This window comes from Tympanuchus pallidicinctus, unplaced genomic scaffold (assembly GCF_026119805.1).
Source record: "Tympanuchus pallidicinctus isolate F22 unplaced genomic scaffold, pur_lepc_1.0 scaffold2, whole genome shotgun sequence".
Classification (NCBI taxonomy): Eukaryota; Metazoa; Chordata; class Aves; order Galliformes; family Phasianidae; genus Tympanuchus; species Tympanuchus pallidicinctus.
In genome coordinates, this window is record NW_026294721.1 from 39,371,499 (window position 1) to 39,392,298 (window position 20,800).

A 20,800-nucleotide genomic window follows, 5' to 3' on the forward strand; every position below is an offset into this window, starting at 1 on the left:
GTTTTCTTCCTTGCTTTTGTCTTTTAACCTCCATAGTAATAATACAAAGGCGAGCAGCCAACTCGCGTTTATTTTTCTTCTTTCTCAAAATGAAGAATAGCTTTTTGCCAAAGTATATAGTATCACTTCAACCTATCAGCATGTTGTGGTGTGGTTATTTCAGAGGAAGAGGATCTGTGGATGTTGGTTGACAGCCGGCTGAACATGAGCCAGCAATGTGCCTAGGTGGCCAAGAAGGCCAAAAGCATCGTGCTTGTGTCAAAAATAGTGTAGTCAGCAGGAGCAGGGAGGTGATCATCCCTCAGCACTGGGCCCTGGTGAGGCTGCACCTCGAGTACTGCATTCAGTTTTGTGCCCCTCACTACAAGAAAAACATTGAGGCCCTGGAGCGTGTCCAGAGAAGGAGCTGTGAAGGATCTGGAGAATAAGTCTTACGAGGAGTGGCTGAGGGAGCTGGGGTTGTTCAGTCTGGAGAAGAGGAGGCTCGGGGAGACCCTATGACTCTTTACAGCTCTCAGAAAGGAGGTTGTTGCAAGGTGGAGGTCAGCCTCTTTTTCCAGGTAACAGTGATGGGATGAGAAGGAATGGCCTCAAATTGCACCAGGAGAAATTCATGTTGGATATTAGGAACAATTTCTTCTCAGAATGGTGATGCATTGGAATGGGCTGCTCAAGGAGTGGTAGTGTCACCGTGCCTGGAAGTGTCAAGAAACATGGAGATGTGGCACTGAGGGACATGTGTCAGCAGGTATAGAGGGGATGGGTCGACAACTGGACTGGATGATCATGGAAGTCTTCTTCACTTTTAATGATTTATGATAATACTGAAAAAGGTGTTGCTGTCTCCTTCTACCATTGCTGTGCTGATGGACATATAGCTTAGCAAGTTGTGTTTTTTTTTCCATTGGGCAGTAACTCATTTTTAAAATAACTTTAATTATCAGTAAATTTCTCAATAAGTGTCTGTAGTCTGGGACATGGGATCAGCTACCAGTCTTTTCCTGCTCTGGTGCATTATGTTTGCTATTCTTATCACTGATGTTTGGCTCCCATGTAAAACAAGTCAAACAGCTGAAACAGATATATGCCTTTTATTTGAACAGAGATGGACTCATAGATACAAAGTGAGCAAGAATACCTGTCCAGCAAGCAAACATAAACACTGAATGGATTTGATTACTGTAGCAGAATAGGCAGAGACCTGCAAACAGTATTCCACATAGGGAATATATGTCCTATATTTTGGGCACATCTTTGTTTTCACATTAGGCCATTCATTCTGGGTGATCAGTCACTCACTTTCAGCTTTCCAGAGTTATCTCTCATTAAAATAAGCGTGTTTGAATCAACAAGAATTACTATCCATAGACTAACTACACCTTCATAAGTCAAACACCTAATTCCAATAAGTTTAGTTTGCTATTGTGACTTATTAATGGCTTATATTTGTAGTCCTCTGCTGAAACAGATTCAAGAGCACAAATCTGCCAGCACAAATCAACACCAGAACAGTTCTTACAAAACTGAACTTCATGCCAGAATTCAGGACACGGAAAAGAGTAGCCAGAATATTCAATATTCAGTGCTTTCTTCAAAGTGGCAGAGACAAGATAAGATACAGACCTCGTTATTCCCACCTATATTCTCTAACATCAAGCACATCTCTAAAGCAGAGACGTCTCAGTTATGCTGAAAAGCATACCAACATTTTTTTTCATGTGTGTTTGAAAATATTTTATGTGAGCACTGTTAGAGATGGTGTATGTTTTTCATATTACAATCTTATGCTTAAATTGAATAACCTGATGGCATAATGTGACATTATATCATCCAAAGTCCATCTCAAGACAGGGATATTAATGTCTCCTTGTTCCCCTAAGTAAGTTAGCCCTTACTTTTTGTTTAGATGGTTTCCCAATTGCCTGTTAACAACACATTTACTACTGCAAAGTTGGAAAAATGTTCTTTCACACCATGCTAGCCCTAAAGGTCTTGAGAAGCCTTGTAAGCAGATTTGGGAGAAGTGAGTGCAAGCCTGTTTTCTGTCTTGTTGATCAGGTCTGAGTAGGCTGTAATCGTTCCAACATATATTTTCAAGAATGTATCTTCTCAATAATACATTTTTAGTAGTATATTGCTTTAGTAATTGTAATCACTATTACTTTATAGTAATAGTGATCATTCAGTGATCAGAGCAGGTTCTTATTCTTTCAAGTTCGTGGTATATAGTTACTTTAAATGATGCTTTCCCATAGAAACAAAAACACATTTTTCTCAGCTTTCTCTTTATGATGTAGAACTACTGCATGAGAAATCAGCTCTGTGCAATTCTTAATATCTCAGTTTTAGCACTGTTATTTCATGCACATCATGAAATGATGTGTGTGAGGTGCTTCAAAAAACCATTTTCTGATATTTATAGTAGTTTTTGAAAAGCTTCTTTCCTGATTATACCGGTGGAGCTTATTATGGATAATTGCAAGATACCTTGGTTGTGTGTTCATTGCTCTATAGGTGTTAGTAAGATGAATGTGCAAGCTCCTGGTTGCCTTACATCTACAAGCAGTGGCCCAATCCGCACCTCTGTGATGTGTCTCACAGTTGTTTACTCATTCATATTGCTGAATATTGTGGAATTTCAGAATGGGGAAGTTAGTTCCTTCCTCTTTGCTTATTTTTTAGATGACCTGTGTCTCTTCTATGGCTCTGTTCTCAACTTCTGCAAGAAGCTGTGTGATTTATTTTTTTAACTGAGGTTTTATTTAATGTCTTTTAGATGGGATATCTATTGGTTTTACTTGCTGGGAGAAAGCTGCATGCAAGTTAGCAAGTATATCAAATGTGGTGCAGCAGTCAGTCAGAAGTCACCATTTTCTTCCATCTTGCATTGTTCTATTGAACAGAAGAAGAGACTGACTTCATAAATTGCTGTATTTCTTGCTGTGCTGTTTTTACATCCAAAATAGTCTCAGTTTTAACATTAATCTCTAAAGTGTTTGAGTCCTGTTAGTGAATCTCATTGACTACCCTGCTTTTAAACCGCTCTACATTTGATCCCTAGGACATTCTACCATCCCTATCAATTTGTCTCATGAAATTCAGAGATAAGTGATATAGCTGTTTTCCTTATCAAGTGACAGATGCCAGTATCAGCCTTAGCATCAAATATGGGGATAGTTATGTTTTGCCTTTTGAGGTAAGACATTATTGACAGTTGGCATTTTTAATTGGTTTCTTTATAATGCATTAAATTGCCTGAATTACCCAAATGAGTCAGCAGTATGCCCTAGCAGACATGAGGGCAAACTAGATTTTGGGATGCTTTGACAGTAAAAAAAAAAAAGTGATTCTCCTATTATATGTTGCCTCACCTTGAGTTTTGTGTGAAGTTCTGGGCTCTACAATATCAAAGGATGGTAAGATACTTCAGTGCATCCAGAGGAGGGCAGCAACAATGGTAGAAGGATAGGATATGAGGGAACGGCCTCAAGTTGTGCCAGGGGAGATTCGGATTAGATATGAAAAGAATTTCTTCTCAGAAAGAGTGGTGAGGCATTGGGACAGGTTGCCCAGTTCGGTTGCGTAGTCACCATCCGTGTGAGTCTTTAAAGAGAAGGTAGATGTAGTATTTAGAGACATGGCTTAGTGGGTAATGTTGGTGGTAGGTGGATGGCTGGACTGGGTGATCTTAGAGATCTTTTCCAAACTTAATGATTTTATGACCCTATAGAAGGGCTGGACGGTGTATCCTACAGCAAGAAGCTGAAGATATGTTGGTTAACTAGTCTGCACAAGAGAAGGCTCACAGGTGACGTTATTCTCTACAACTCCCTAATAAGAGGAGGTAGTGACAGAGGTCCTGCTCTCTTTGCCCTGGTATCCACTGACAGGATACACAAGAACAGCACAGAACTATGCCAGGAGAAGGTCACACTGCACTTTAAGAAAAAATTCTGTACTGTGAGAGTGGCCAAACACTGGAACAGGCTTCCTAGAAAGGTGACTGATGTTCCATGTCTGTCAGTGTTCAAGAAGCATTTCAATAACCCCCTTAATATTCTGCTTTAATTAAGCAGTTATGATGTTGGACTTGATCTTTGTAAAGTTCTTTCCAAATTAATGTTCTAATGTTCTAATTTATAAATACGTAGCCTTCAGTGTTTTGTGAGAGCCATCAGTTAGCAAGTTCTGTGAATTTTAACAATTAAGTCTTTCTTCCCTGTCCTCCTGATTTTTTTTTTTTTTTTTGTGTGTGAATATTTGTAGGTAGTCTACAGAATAGATGACGTATGGGCTTGATCAATTTATCCATTTCTATATACAAGGTCCCTCAAAAATACTACAGTGATATATTTATATGAGAAAAGTGCATATCTATTTACAAAATAAATACAGGAAAAAAATTATTCTCAGCACAGTGGTTTATGGTACTGAAAAACTGAAAAACTTTTTGCTTCAGGATTTTTTATAAATTTCTTAGATGCACTATCTGTAATTGTGGCAGTGGCATGATTGTTGTTTGTTTCATGATATAACCCTCAGTGGCAATCTTTTTCTTCCTCTTACATAATTCACCGGAGGCCTTTGGAATCCAGCACATTCACTTCTGCCCTAGAAACTACGTGGCACTCAGTGTTCAATTTCTATGCTGCTGCCTGAGCTCTTCAGCCTCTGTCATTCCAAATTTCATGACCCATGTATTTTTGCTCTTTTGTATCCCACTGATACACCAGGAGAACCTCATCTTCTCGTTGTCTGCTTGCATTCTTTAAGATGCCATTTGAAAACAGTCGGCAGAGCTGATGTGTGTGGAAGTGCCAATAGCATACAGAGCATTGATTTTTTTTTTTTCCAACTGTATTTTCATTTATGTACTTAATTTCCTAATGATTTTAATATATTTTTAGTATGTTTTCATTTTTTATAAACTGTGAATCTGTTCCACTTATGCTTACCTTTAGTTGTGAGCTTCTTCACGTATGATCTTCACTTCACTTCACTTCACTTCACTTCACTTCACTTCACTTCACTTCACTTCACTTCACTTCACTTCACTTCACTTCACTTCACTTCACTAATGATCTTAACAGATGTGCTCTACTTACTCTGAAAGTTCCTACTTGAGCCTCTGTGGTTCATCTTTTTCAGCAGTCTGTCTCTGTTGTGGCTATTCTTGTTTCCAATAGTGAAAAAATTCCATTCCATCTCAAGGAAGTTGTTGATGGCACTGTGCCTGGAAAAGTCCAAATGCAGTTAACTACAGTGAGCGATGGTCTTTCGTGGTATAGAACCATTCAGTGAATGCAGTTCAGTAGAGAGCCAAAGCTGAAAGCTTTTGTTTGGCAAGTGATTGTTAGTATTTCTTCTCTATACTTGGTGTATTTCAGGTTTAGCAATGAAAGTGATACTGAAAACCTCTGAGAAATGGCAGGAAATGTTTGGGGTGTTTTTGTTTAGAATTCATTTAAAGTGTTTATCTGTGACTTCCAATTTATAAAATTTGTGGCTGCACAGATTTTTTTTTTTTTTTTTTTTTTTTTGTAAGTTTAAACAGACGTATTTTATAAAATCAGAAGAAAAGCATTTTCAAAATGAACAAATGATTCTGGAAGCCACTGTCTTTGCTCCCACCTTCAAACTCTTGAAGACTTGAAAAAAAATACTTCATGTCTAAGGAGCTGTTGAACTGCCAAACTTCTGTGCTTGTGTGAGGACTGCCCAAGTCTGCAGCTGACACCCAAATTCCTGAGTTACTGCACCTCTGAGTGCCTCTGCCCTTCAGCAGTGCAAACATTCTGACTTTTTCCTTTTTTTTTTTCTTTAATTTCACAGTAAACTTACAGTTTTCCCATTTTGGCCTTAAAAACTGCAGAGCTGACAAATGTTTTCTCTTTCGTGTCCATTTCCATAGAAATTTGTCTTAGTGCTGCCATTGTTCTCTGGACTTGTGCTGTTTATTTTTCTGTTAGGGTCTCTGGAATTTAAGCGTTTACTTGTTGCTTGGAAAGTTATAATTTTATCTCTTTGAGATGAATTGTAAGCATTCTTATTCTCTCCTCTATTTCCTAGTAAGCAATTCCTAAATGTAACAACATTGAAAACTGAAAAAAAAGATATTTTAAAAGAAGCATTGGAGGAGCAATGGCAATTTCCTCCTCAGGTACCCCCTATTGCCTTAGCAATGTCTTCAGCTAAGAGTCAGGGCCTGAACAAGTACTTTAACAGGATAATAGAAGTTTACAGAACCCTCTGTAGGTCCTCTCCATTGGAGGAATTGGAGGAATTACTGCCCACAGGAGACAAACGGATTTGCAGAAAAGGATCCTTTCTGTCCCATATGTACTACACCAAACCCTATAACAGTTGTAACCGAGGACATTGCTTTTTTCAGCACTCGTATCAGAATGCAAGTTTTCAATTTCCTCAAAGCCAGTATCTGCATAGAGGTAGGGCTCACTCCCTGACATATCAGCAGGGAACTCTGAAGTTCTGAGAACAGAAGGTAAAGATGAACAGGAAGAAACAGGGTCTGGAGCTCTGCAGCCTGCCAAGCAAGCCTGCTACAGCTAGCACTAGGGTTGTTCTATTTTTTCAAGTAGTGTGGTTAAAACATTTTGAAATCTGATGTTTTCATCTACTCACTGATATAAGAAGATAATCTGTTCCTGGATGTGAATTATTCTGTTATAATAAATTCATCCATCATCACAAACTTGACATGAAGCTTTGTGTCCCCACAGGTTAATCCAAAAACAGCAAAATATTTCAACATTTTTGTCTTAGCCCTAGAAGCAAAGTTTAATTAGCCAAACCTGAGCATGTGTATTTCTGTATTTCAAAAAATCAATCACTTTTAACAGCTAAAAACTTCTGAAGCAGCATTCAAACAGACCACACTTAGTAGGTGATCTCCAGCTTGCAGTTCCAGGTACTCTATTAAATGTGAATTAAACCCTCACAGATATCACCAGCACATAATGATCTCTTAGAAGAGAATGGTTCTTTTTTTGTTTGTTTTCTCTACAGTAATGCTTGCAAACTCTGGCTAAAAGTTTTCAAAACAGAAAGATGGTGATATGGAGTACTTAATTTGAGAGACTTTAGGAAGGCATGATTTTAAAAGAGAGGTGCATCACTACATTCCAAGAGTCAAAGAATGTCATCTGAGATTAAAAAAAAAAAGTGATTAAGCTGAACATAGATCTGTATGGTTCACATGGTTCTCTTAAAAAAGCAGCAGATGGATTGGTCCAGATACTGATGTGGAAGAATTAAAAAGAGGTAACAGATATATCTGCTTTGCAAAGGCTCAATAGCTGGCTGGTTTTGTTTGTCAAATTTGAATGCTAACCTGAGAATCCTTCTCAAGTTCTGATAAGAAATATTAACAAACTCTTTGCACATGAAGCTTTTAGTGTTGTCTTTGGATCAATTAGCCAGCGGCTATACTCGCTAGGCCATTCCTCTACGCTGCCCTCCAGCCCCACGCTGAGTCCTTGACATTTGCTTTCTGTTCAAATGGCTACTATCAACAGTAGTTCAATATTGCTGATCAAGCATATTTATAATCTATCTACGGGTCTCAAAATATTTCATGAGATCGAAGTATAAGAATTAATTCATAATTAAATTATCTGGCTTCTAAGCCAGATAAAGTGAACTTATGTTTCTGACTTATCTCCGTGAGTATGGGAACTGCAAACAAAATAAGATCCATCTTGCCAAGCTTTGGGTGTCTCAAGGCACCTTAGCTAATCTGACTACAAAGAGACTCGTGACTTTTTATCCGAAAGAATCCTATCTTGTGTCCCTGATGGCAATAAGTTGATTTCTTGGCCCTTGCTTATAAACAGTCAGTCAAATTGCCTAATTTATGTGCTATATCGCCTCCTATGTCTAAAAAAGTATTTTCCATGCCAGCCTTCGCTGCCAGATTCCTGGCTCCCCAGGTAAGGAACTTGGAAGCTTTGCAAATTCTGTGTTGAAACAAATTTCTCATAGATCCTATTGGCAGAGTGGAGAGCCAAGTGATGAGACAAGGCCTAGCACTCAGATCCTGGTGTAAGAACAGCAAGTTTGAGAATGTTGAGAGCCTAACAAAAACTTGAGTTTTATAACCTCCAATGTCCTGCTGCAGGATCAAGCATTGTATGCTCATTGTTGTCAGCAGGGAAAGATCTTCAGTGTTCCCAGCCTTCTTCAAGGGAACCTGCATACTTTGTTGTGGCTGTTCATTCCAGAACATTGATGCTCATGGGTCACTTGGCTGGATGCTCCATAGCTAGAAATCCTACAAGCCCAGGCCCTGCCTTCCCGCATGCCCCTCTGGCTTTGTTCAGCCCAGAGAAGAGGACACTGGGTGAGACCTCATGGATGCCTACAGCACCTCATAAAAGGAAGTGGAGGGGCAGACACTTAATTTAACCTCTCAAATAAACTTAAATCTCAAACAAACTTAAATCTAGAAACTTGAAAAGATTGAAAGTGTCACTAATCATTCGTTACATTATTGGCACATGTACAGAGTTCAGTGTGTGTTAAAAAGACCAACCCTTGTGTTCCTTGCATTGTCTGTGAGAAAATGTGTGAAAAAAGGAAAACAGTATGAACAGAAGGTGGATACACGTGAGGAAGCAGAGCTTAGGTGAAAGTCCTGCATGTGGAAAATACAGGATCCATCTTTATCAGTGGTGCTTTTGCTTCTAGTCATCATGAATATTTAGGATGTTCAGTGTTATTCCCATTAATGCAAAATTAAGTCAGTTTCTGATTCTGCAGGTCCCATTTTGTCTAACAGTGACAAATGCATGAAATGGAGTCAATCAAGACTAAAGTAACGTGAATCAGACCTGCAAGACCGAACTACTTTCATGCAGTAGCTAGATGTGAACTAGAAGAGTTTCTGAAAAAGAGCCTCCATTAAAAACGTGATTACCTGAACTCAGTATAAAATCAGGAGAACAAAAAGATACCAGCTTGTCAATATATTTGCCTCAAAAAGTAAGGCATTGTTTTACAGGAAATTTAAGAATTTTTTACTTCTTTAAGATCTACAGACACGGATTCTAAAAAAGATTTGTAGATGCCATGATTTTAGAACTATAAAGTTGGAAGCTGCTGGCTAGTAACCTTCACTGTTTTACTGATAAGATGTTCATGGCATTTATTCATGAAACTTTGAACTGAATTTTCTGTTCTTTGGAAAAAACACAATATTTTTGTACCATGTGGTGACAAACCGAAATTCCACTGACATTGACTCCAGTTATTTTAACTTACCACCCATAAAGAGAAAACTTCATAATCAAGCTGGTTACAGAATTCAACAAAAAACAATATAACGCTGGAACTAAAATTGTGTGGAGAAGCTGAAATTTAGAATAGGCTTCCAACTGAATTTCTATGTAATGTATTTCTTTTAATCTTTTTTTCTTTTTTTTTCTCCAAAGGATAGGAAACTCAATTTATTTCATTTGTAGGCAATCTGTCTGCTTTGACTTCTGAAAGGAAAATCACTTGGGCAAGGACGGACTTAAATGACAGAAATCAGTGAATATTGTCTGTTGGGCACTGCTATTGCCTCAGTAGCTACCTGAGAACTCAGTAATGTTAGCAGGTCCTCAGCTGGATTTTGGAATATATTCAGCGTTAGCTTAATTCTGGTTATGGTGAAGTCAGTGCTAAAATTCACCTCCCATCACTGGAAACAAAGTTAGATAAAATAGTATGTTTCTGAAAAGTGCTCTGCTTATTTATTCCAGACCAAAGAAACAGACTGCTGGAAAGACAAGGTGGAGATCTGCTGAATAATGAAACAATAAGCAATCTTTTTTTTTTTTTTTCTTTTTTCTTTTTTTCCTGAGAAAACTAACAGCTAAAATCACAGTTTTCAGGTCAAAACTGGAATCGTATCCTGCCAACAGGTCTGTGCAGTTACAACTTTGTATCAGTGAATTTTCAAAGTCTGGAATTGCAGATATGCTTAACTGTGTGCTCTGTGTACAGCTCCACTGAAGACAACAATATATTCAAGGATAAGTTCCAGCAGAGACCTTGGTTAATGTGGGTGTCTTAGAAACTGTTTATTTTATTGCAAGTGGGATGCTGTCCTTCATACCAAAACGTTCAATTTACAAAACTGCTGTGAGATAAATAACCTGGATATTTCTATACGGACTTTGGTTAGTCTCTGCAGCACTCTGAGGACTTATTCCACACTCTTTGTCAAGTTAGCAGAACAGCAGGAAATGTCCAAGTCACACATCAGAAAACTAATTAATTACCTCCTGCATATAAGGCCAAGCAACCTATCTGAAACTGCAGTGGAAGTCTTGCACAAATGATCAACAGTAGTGGATGAAAAGCTCTGGCAAAAATGGGGAAAGCACAAGTATGGACAGTAAAAATCAAGTCTCTCAGATCATATTAAGCTTATTCTAAAACTGGATTGAGCCTAATCCTATCATAAAAGAGAGCTCTAACGGAGAAAGTCACTGCGTGCTGAGCTGAACGGCTATCAGCATTTGATAAGCTCGAGTTCAGACACGCAGCCTTTTCAGCCCCCACAGTCAGGAGAAGTATGCCACCTATTGGCAACACAACTTTTGCACAGAAGCTGTGAGCCCTCAACAATGAGAAAAACGTAACACTCACATACCCAAAGCATCCTGCACCTCGGCAGTGATGTGGAGGAGCAACCTAGCAGACACAGAAGGTCTGCAGAGAGAGGTGAAGCACTCCTGGTAGTCCGTGGCTACAGAAAGTATGTGCCACCTACATCTCTCACCTTATCATAGCCTTTAAAGTTGCAGGAGTGAATGTTTTTCCACACTTAGTGGCAGATTGCACTTCATAGACCATGACAGTTAGTTCTGTTGCAAATTAATGTGGCACAGGGCACCCTGCTCAGGCTGCCTGTTTTCACCTAATTCTCTTCTTAATTATCTAATGAGGCAACACCTGTGAGAATGAACCTTCAACAACGATGCTGGGGAAAGTGCTGTGAGTTGTGGATGGTGCAAGGCTCAGTTGCTGAGGATGGTGGTTCCAGTGTAAGCGGTAAATGGGGCACCAGAGAGATCCTTGGCTCTCTGCATGGCCACCAGCAGAATTCCTTCACACCTGCTTTGAGGCCATCTGGCTCTTTGTCACAAGTAAATCAATTTGAGAAAATTCAGCTCCCTGCTCCCCAAGAGTAGTGCTGAGGGAAATGCAGAGGTATCCAGTGGCAGTCTGAAGTCTTCCTGATGCAAGCTAAGGATACTTTTCCATTTAGATTACTGCAGGGTGTGCTAGCATGAGTCCACAACATGAGCCTTCTCACAAAAGTAAGTGCCCTTCACATAATCCTATCACTAGTTTTGCTCCTTTTTAAGTATTCTGATATTTTTGAACTAATTCCTTGTGCTGGGAATGGAGGTTTCAAGCAGCTGGGGTTGTCTTACACTTACACTCATCTCCCATGGAAAAGGCTGGCTCTGTTCTGTTATAAACACAGTTCAGAGAAAGAAAGACATCAAATATTCAATTACTTTGCTTAAACTGCATTGTTTTTATAACATCATATTTCCTCTCCTGTTGGCTTCCAGGGTGCTAGGGCAATGCTCTATGGAAAGCAGCTCATCACATAACACACCAGGAGCTTCTCCAAAAAAGCCAGGGTGTATGAGATCAAACTGTAAGTGCTGTTACTGCTGTGATTGAAAGTTAAGAGTTTGTTACAGAGTTGTCTTTTTCCACCCCAAAACTAATTCTGAAATAGAGATGCAGTGCAGAGCTTGGATGTTGAGAAGACTGTGAGACTGGCAAGTCATCAGAGCAACTGGGATGCATGAATACCTCTCAAAAAACAGTCTGACAAGTGCTTGTTGGTATAAAGCTAAGCAAATAATACCCTTGGTTTGTTCAGCAAATAGTGAGTTCTTCGAATTGATGATTTAGACTTCCCCAGTGATGTGGAGTATAATTTCTGAGATTGCACACATTTCACTGAGGCGATTTCGTACCATATTAACCATCTGAGAGGGACACTTGGGAAGGTTTATGGAAGCCTTTTCCAATACATCTCCTGAGAAGTAGCTGCAATATAAAGAAACTTAAATTAATTCCTTCTGTGAATTTACATGAAAAGCATGTAAAGTTCCTGAAAGCATTCCTACTTCTTATTTATCTTCCCTCTCTTTGGAGATAGCTATTTTGAGACATTTAAGTTCAGCATATATGAAGTACTTATCCAAATTTTCTTGCCTCTCCTCACATCTGTAAATGAAAACCTTTAATTTTCTTGACAGTCCAAAGCTTTCCATTTTTTCAAACCCAAACACTTAAAGTAAGTTTTTACAGACCCACATATGTGCAGCTCTGAGAAAGATCCTTCCTGAGGTGAAGCACAAAAATATCAGGTACCACTCTCAAATGATGAAATAAGAGATTTTAATGCAAGATTGTATTGTTAAGGCAAGCTTTCTGAAAACAAACAAACAAACAAAAAGAAAACCACAGAAGCTGGTATTTTAGGACAGTTACTCTGTATGCTGACTTTTACTCTCATGGCTGCAAGCACGTTTCTTCTTACACAAATCTGGGATGACCTTATCTTTACTATTGTACTAAGAGTAATGCTTCTGAAGATTAAATCATAATAGCCATAAGTTCAGATATTAATTTGGGTACAAAATCTGCAGTGTAAGCTGCTGTGTCAGGACAGGGAAAAGGCCAAGCATTCAGCTATAAAGTTATGGTCTGTCTCTGAATTTGATTTCTCAATATGTCTTTCTTCCAGCCATGAGGAGAAATTTTCTTTTTAAAGAGTTGCAATTTGGGGCTCAGACTTCTTCCTTGTGCTTAGAGTTCTCTGAATGTGAAGATGTCAAAACAGCTTAAAAAAAAAATTGGCAATTTTAGAGAATTGCTATATGAGCAGTTTAACAAAGAGGCTAAAGGTTGCTGCTTTAACAGTAGCAAACTAGACTTGCTGATTAATAAGAGTGTGCCGTTTATTTGGTGTTCTTGTTGGAAAGTATTTGTGTAACACTTTTGAAAATACTTCTACCAGAAAAGTTTTTCATTGATCTTACATATATCTTTTTAAATTAAAGAAAGGCACTTTAAATAAAGAATGTGAAAAGCTCTTTAAGATAGTAGGTAACACTGATAAGGTGCAGCTCTTTAAAAATTATGAATAGATTTTTCCAGCTAGTAACAATCACCTGCCAACAGAGCTGTGTGCAGGAGTTGGAATTGGGATATGTAGAACTTACATACAAGTGATTTGCTGAATGCAAATAGGCTGAAGCAGATGTTTTAAATCTCACTGAACTTAAATGGAATTTAGGAGCTTTGCTAAACATGGGTAGGCTGTAGCAGTGTTTGAAGTTAAGTTTATGAATTTGTGTTCAAACATACTTCTGGAATGCAATGTTATTTACTAAGAAATAGTACCTTGTGCACAGTTGAAAATTACACAACTGAGAAAACAAACGAGATACTTGAGGCTGAGTCTGTGTATCCAAATTCACGACTGAGAATTAATAATCCAGATTTACCTTTCAGCACACATGCAGTCTGCTCATTGCATCAATAGGTGAATGTGTATCATAATTTGCTGCAGTCCCCATTTCAAGTACTTTCAAGTACTTCATTTCTAGTGACACTTCCTCAGTTAGCAGTATAACTAAACTAATGTAGCTGAGTAAGAAAACAATAGAATTACAGGTGACAAAATGAAAATTTACCTCATTAGTATTTTTCCTCCCATGAATGTGAAATCCTCATTAAAATGAATGCTAATTCAGGAACACAAAGCTTTTCAAGGCAATACTTACTCTTGTAACTAGTTCCCATGAAAGGCAATGGCATTGTAAATGTGTTTCGTAACACACACACTCAAAATATCTGTGTTTTTACCTGCTGTAAATAAATGAAACAAAAAACCATCTGCTTTATATATTCTGACGGTTAGAGAAACAAAATTAAAATGTATATGCTACAGAATGAAATGCTTTAATAAATTTTCTTTTCTCAGCTGGTGGGAACAGTAAGAATTTGGCAATAGTGGCCCTCGAGTCCAACTAGTTTTAGGTGTAGATGAATTAACCATATTCTAGCTCCACCTACTGTAGCAAACTAAAATGACAGGAAGCTTGATCTTTCCTCTTCTAAAAAACTATCTTTTTAAAACGTGTATCCAAATCTCTCCCTACAATAGAAGAACAGAAATCAGCAATAAATTGTTGAAAGGAAATGAACTGATACAAATACAAAATGGCAGATAGCAGGAGGCAATACTGCAAAATAAATAAGGTATGGAAAAAATTGTTTTGGAAAAAGAAAAAGGAGGCTCCACAGTATCCTAGGTAGCTGGACTCTTTGGGACAATCGGGGGCTTTTAGACTATTTTTGTGGCTATTGCTAGAACTCTGGGGGGAAAAAAATAGCTTTTATTCCATCTAAAGTAACTTTCTGAGGTAGCGAAGAGGTTTCTTAAGCTGCCTTCATTGAAACAAAGATCTACTAAAGTTTTCACGGAAACTCAGGCACAGAGATTGTTACCTCCTTTCTTGTCCAGAGATAAGCTAGCCCAGTAGTACAAATATTTTATATGAAGATAGAAAAGTAACAGCTTGAACCCTGTTGTTCTGCATTCCAGCTGAAGGCTGTTTCCGTTAAGATTTCCTGAGCTGCACAAAGAGAAGCCATTTCAAGGACTAATTTCAGAACTAATCAATTGTTTACTTAAAAAGTGGTTACTGTAGAAATTATCATTAAGGACTGGCAAGACTCAAAGTAAAACACAAAATATAAGAAGAAATATTTAACCTCCTCGCTAATTCTTGTGTAGTCCATACACTGCACTAGCTAAAATGATTGCAATAATAAAAAAAACCACCCACATTACTTGTTCATACATACAGCTGGCATTGGCTTGAAAGCTCTCACTCATACCTTGAGGTTACAAACCCATAATACAAAACTGCAGAGTACACTGGCTGAATACAGCTGTGCCACTGAATGGCAATGATCCACTCGTGCAATCCTAGTAAATATTCCAGCTGTTCAGTTACTGCTTGTGAAAAAAAGACAGCATACTAGTATTTGGCAATTTTTGGTGACTGTACAAAAAGTTCCCAAATTCATTTGAACATTTATCTATACACAACTCTCTCTCTTGCCCCAACAACTAAAACTCGCATAAGGTGAATTTCCTGATAGATTTCAATCACTAGGAAAAAAAAGCAAGGACTAGTTCAGAAAAAGAACCTAAGTGAGTTATGATACAGAAAAGGTGTTTTGATGGCTAAGAGGAACATGGATAGTAGGGTTGTATTTATACTGTGGGTAGATCTCATGTTCTGTCGCTTCAGTTCAGAACCCTTTTCAATTCAAATACTTGGGGAAATTTATACCACTCTATATCATAGAGTGTTTAATACAGAAAAGCATATTAGAAGTTGATCTACCTAAACATTCCCCCTCAAAAAAGCCTTTCTCTGCACTGACCATATAGAGATTAGGCTTCTAGGTTAAGCACTGGTAACTCAACCTCTTGGTTTTTATTTTTTATAGCACTTGAAGAGAATCCAAAAGAGATCCAGAAGCTCATTAGATAAAACTTGCCCAAATTTGCCACGGGATTTTTCCATTTTATACTCACATTTGAAAACATGTGAAGCAAATCAGAAACCAGAAATCTACTTTCAAAAATGATTTATCTTTTTAACAAAAATTAAGTTTCACAAGCTACTAATAAATTTTGAGGTTCCAACAGGTTAAGCAATTTCTTAAAGATAAAGACTCAGAAATGACTAAATATATTACATAACGAATGTCCTTGCTTCATGCTTCAGAGCAATTACTACCTAATCAACCCTTTAGAATTTAAAATTTAACACACTGTTACAGACTGGTAGTACTGGGACAGTCCATAGCAGGGTATGAATTGGTGATGAGTCTGTAAAAGTCAGTGTGAAAAACACTGAAGTTCAAGCATTAAGTGAAAGATTGATTCACTGGAGGTTTTGCTCTCTGGGCTTGTTTTAAAGTTCTCAATTAAAAACAAGTGGAAAGAGACAGAACTAGCACAATGTTGTACTAAGTGTTAATGGCAACAAGCAGAATGTTAGTATCAGGATGTGAGATGGAAGATGAATAACTTTCAAGACACTAAAGCAGGATATACATATATATGTATGTATACTTAAAATGGACACTGATGTAGATAAGCATGGCAAACAGCAAAATCATCTGGCTTACCATGACAAGTGAAGGCAGAAGTCACTACTGAATGGGCCTTTGTATTGGGTGCATTTGAGTGTTAGCATTGATGTTGGTGCTTTACCTTCTGCATGTAGAGAGGTGCAGTCCCTTGATGAACATTGCTGCTGTGACTCTCAGCAGTTCTTCCAGGCTAACGCTGAACTTGTGTAAGTCAGAATCTGCCTAGACTTCCTTTACTCACAAAGTCACACCAGCTGAGAAGCTCACAGAAAGCATTCTGGAATGGAGAAACACAGATATTGAAAAAAGTTAAAGTAATTGCCTTGGCTGCATAAAAATAGTTCATAACCTTTCTTTCCCATGAATGACATACTACTGTTAAAACTGAGTTTTAAACAATCTGAAAATATATACCACAGAAAAAGGAATTATCTCAATATGGAGACATTTGTCATCTTCTCCTTCTTCCTTTCTTCCTCTGACTTGAATAGCAGTAATTGCATCATTGCTGAACAAACTCAATTTTGCGGTTTAAAATAATTAAGCATGCATGGCCTAATCTTTTTTCCTTTTTTCTTTTTTTTTTTCTTTTTTGAGACAATGCTATGCACCAAGGAGGTGCAGCAACCTTGTCTTTTTGGTATATATGATGAAGAAATACAGCAATTTGGGGTTTGCAGTTCCCAGAAAGACATGAATAAAAATGCTGCAACACACACAGAAGTTACAACAGTTTCATTCCATTAAAGCTGTGAGCATTAGGGACATCCAATGACACAAATTCACCAATCCTATAACTAATGAAAATGACACCATTTGAGCTTTTTAGTATCTCATTTGAATAATCATCTCATCTGGAGATGTATAACTTCTGTGCTCCTCCCATGTTCCTCCTACTCTCACAAATATTAAAACCAGAGGTAGTTGAGATGAAGTGATAAAAATGAGGAGGGTTGGTGTTAGGCTGACCGCATTCAGCTTCTTTAAAAAGTTGTTGTTCTTTAGCACTTACAGAAAATCGACCAAAGCAGTTGTATTCACTAGAATAGAAAAGCTGCTACTGAAACTGGCTGGAGAGAGACATGAGGAAAATGTAGCTTTGTGGCAACTGCAGTAGTTCTGAGTGGGGGTTAAACATTTGGAAAGTCTTAACAAAACTAGAGGAAAAAAAAAAATTAACCTCTGCCAGAAAGAAAAGCATTTCAGTAACTCAGAAATGTCAAAAAAGTTATCAAAGTTGAAGACAACATTCATTTTTTAATTGGAGTGCATTAAGAAAGAGATGCTTTCTTTCACCTTTTTTCCCCTTATCTGATTCAATTTCAGACATTCTGATCACCATTTAAACCCCCCTGGAGGGGAAAAATACATAAGAAGTACGAGATGAGTGCGTACAGACCGTTTAGGAGTGCTGGAATGCACAGCACAGTGGGCTGAATTAGGAGACCCATGTATGAACCAGGAAGAAAAGGGTGCATACTTAAAATCAATGCAGAAGGGGAGGTAGAGGCAAAAACCAGATGTACAGTCTGAAGCTATGCATGTTATGTACTTGCACGTGTTGTCAGGGTTACCAAGACTCTAAAACCAGTACTAACTTTGTCCAGTTCTTGCATCGGTTATAACTGCAAAGCAATATCTCTGCTTCCTGATTTTAACGATAATACATCTTTCAGTAGTTATAAACAAAACTGAAAGCACGTCCATGCTGATGCTTACACCACACAGTAGGTTTAGGCACATGAGTTGTCCCACGGAACTTTTTAAAGAATCTCCCCCACACAAGACAGTCCTTGAAAGCATGCACTGAATGCAAACCTTGGGTTTTCCTGCTATTGACTTTTGATATTAGAGGCCAATAGCTGAAAGAGATTTGAATACTGAAGTAGAGGTCACAAATGAAAGGGATAACAAAGGATGATTATTTTTCTAAAGATTTTCTGCAGCTCTATGCTAGCAACAAAAACAAATGTCTGAAGTTACTCAAACTCGCACTCTCAGAAAAGGAAATGTGTTTGTTGGGCATTACTTTCCCGATTAGATCCTGTTAGATCTATTGTAAGCCATTGCCTCAAAGCCCAGTGAATGGCAAACACACCGTTGGGTTATGCACTCACGTGGAAACTGGGAGACAAGAAAAAATACCTTAATTATTTTGTCCTTCCTCATAAACAAGTCTTGATGATTATTATGGTATCTAAAAGAATGTTTTATTTGGGGGTTCTGAAATATAAAATGCTATTATGTAACTGAATGAAATTTCACGCCTTCCCAAAATGTTCTCGTTTAATCCACTATGATTCATGCCTGACTTTTGTGAGCAGCTTCTCCCCATAACAAAAAAAAAAACAAACAACAAACCAACAGGTTACCAGCATGATGAATCTAACACTAGGCTTCTCCAAAGGCTACAAGTGCTTTTACTGCTGCTGCAGTCATATGAGGCTCAAACTAGCAGGGAGAGGAGGTAGAAACTCTGTTTTATAAAAATGGAGGAAAACAATTTGTTCTACTCTGCAAGATTAGAAGGAGCAACTCTTTGATCAGAGCAGAGGTTGCTATCATAAAAGAAACTGAACAAATAGCCTCCGATAGGCCATGCTGTTTGTGCCAGGAAGAGCAGCGCTTTGTAATTATTCAACCTTATCCAGGGCTCAATAATACAATACTGACTGATAAAATTACACGGTTGCCTCCATTAGCAAGAAACTAGGCTTGAGCCATCAAGCTTACCATTTTAAATGATTACTTTGGAATAATATATGAACTAAAATGCAGGTTTGTAACAGAACCAAACTGAGCGCTGCTGCAGCCCTGTTTGACTGAGACCAGCTCAGCAGAGGACGCATCCCTCAGTGCCACTTCCTGACCTCACACTGCAGTGCTGAGAGACAGGGAGGGCAGCTCCCTGCTAACAGCTCAGATCTTGGTGCACTTGGACCATCTGCCAGGTGCTCAGACAGCCAAAGAGATTTAAGATGTGCTTTTCTTGTGTAAAATCTTCTGTTAAAGAAATCAGTTGCTTCTTAGATCAAACTATAAAGACCCAGTCAGGTCTCTTAAAAATAAGCACTGTGTTTTTCACACATACTACAGCAACATCAGGAGATAGGAGTGAGTTTACTTGTATTAGCCTAAAATTCTGTTTGTTGTGACTACGACAAAACAGAATCCTTAACTTGTGCCTGTGTTCCACGACACAACAGTAAAAATCCACAGGTTCCACACGAGAGGACAGAACTGTTATTCTGACAGATCTGCCAATGTGTTTTGTTTCTGTGATTTTTGTACAGTCACAGCAGGAGGTAGGAGTGAGGTGGCTACATCAGTCTGCTTCTTTCTCCTGGATCACCCCCAAACTGCCATCTACAGAGCTATTTATAAACCTGCTTTAACTCTGAGTCTCACATCTGAAAATTAGGAGTGACATCTGGAGCAAGGTGACTTGCAGATAATGCCGTAACTTCATAGTGCTGCGGAATGCATGAATGCAGTCTTGTTATTAAGAGCATAGATATTGGTGGGCTGTGGCCTGGGGGAAGCTCTGCAGGTGCGCTTTTATGCTAAACATCAGTTATTTGAGAATTCTGTAGAACAAACGCTCATTTCAGAAGTGCTGCAGACACAGCTGGCTCTAACTTTATCCAAATAAGACAAAAGACAGCACTTAAGATGAAGGAAATGAAATACAAGCTCTTGTAAAGCGTTGGCCTCTTCTCCCAGATAACAGGGAGGGGACAAAAGGGAACGGCCTTAAGTTGTGCCAGAGGAGGTTCAGGCTGGGCTTTAGGAAAATAGAACTAAGCCCAAAACTTCGCTGGTTTACCAGCCATTGTCAGTGCACACACTCACGTGCTCCTGTGGTTAAAAAACACTTTCCTTACTGATTTCCATCAACTCTTAAAAAACATTGAGTAGCAGATCCCCATTCTTTTAAGGATCGGTGGCCTGCATTCGGGGGCCACAAGACTTTTGTTAACGCTAGGATTAACCAGCACCACGCAGCGGAAGCTACCATGTTTTCCAGAGGAAACAAGAAAACAGAGTACTCGAATTCCCGTCCCACGTGCACGTCGGGGTCGGGTAGGGGCCTGGCAGCAGGGAGCGGCGGCACAGCCGAAAGCACACGGCCCTAAGCGCACGGTAAAAGCGGCACCGCGGCGTTGCCTGTTTTGTTAGTGACGCTGCGGGCTTCGCTGCACGGCAGAACCGGAGAGGCCGCTTCGGAACGCACAGCGTCCAGCTGGCGCGTACCGCGCGCTGCAGCTCGTCGTTTGAAGTACGCGTGGGGAAACTACCGGGGGCAAAAGGCGACGGGAACGCGAGCGGGACCGCCGGGCCGCCTCGCGCACCAACGGTAGCCGCCAACGGAAGGAGCGAGGAGCGAGACCGCCGCGCCGGCGGGAGGGCGGGGCGAGCGCGGCCGCGAGTCGAGGCGAAAGGGCGGAAACGGCCGGCCGGCGCCGGTGATGACGTTTGAAGCTCTTCCGGAGCCGGGGCGGTGAGCGCGGCGCGCACGGAAGGGGTCGCGGCCAGGAGGGTTCCGCGACGGGGCAGGCGCGGGGGGGAGAGCGGCGCGGCGCGA

General features: G+C 39.3%; 1 long non-coding RNA gene across 1 annotated transcript; it reads right to left on the reverse strand.

Moving 5' to 3' along the window:
* Nucleotides 1-1,075: 1,075 nt before the first annotated feature.
* LOC128080734 (uncharacterized) lies at nt 1,076-20,764 on the reverse strand. The gene is made up of 2 exons (XR_008206862.1): nt 16,252-20,764; nt 1,076-5,233 (listed from the first exon to the last, which is right to left on the reverse strand). It is a non-coding gene; the product is annotated as an uncharacterized LOC128080734 (long non-coding RNA).
* Nucleotides 20,765-20,800: the final 36 nt, after the last annotated feature.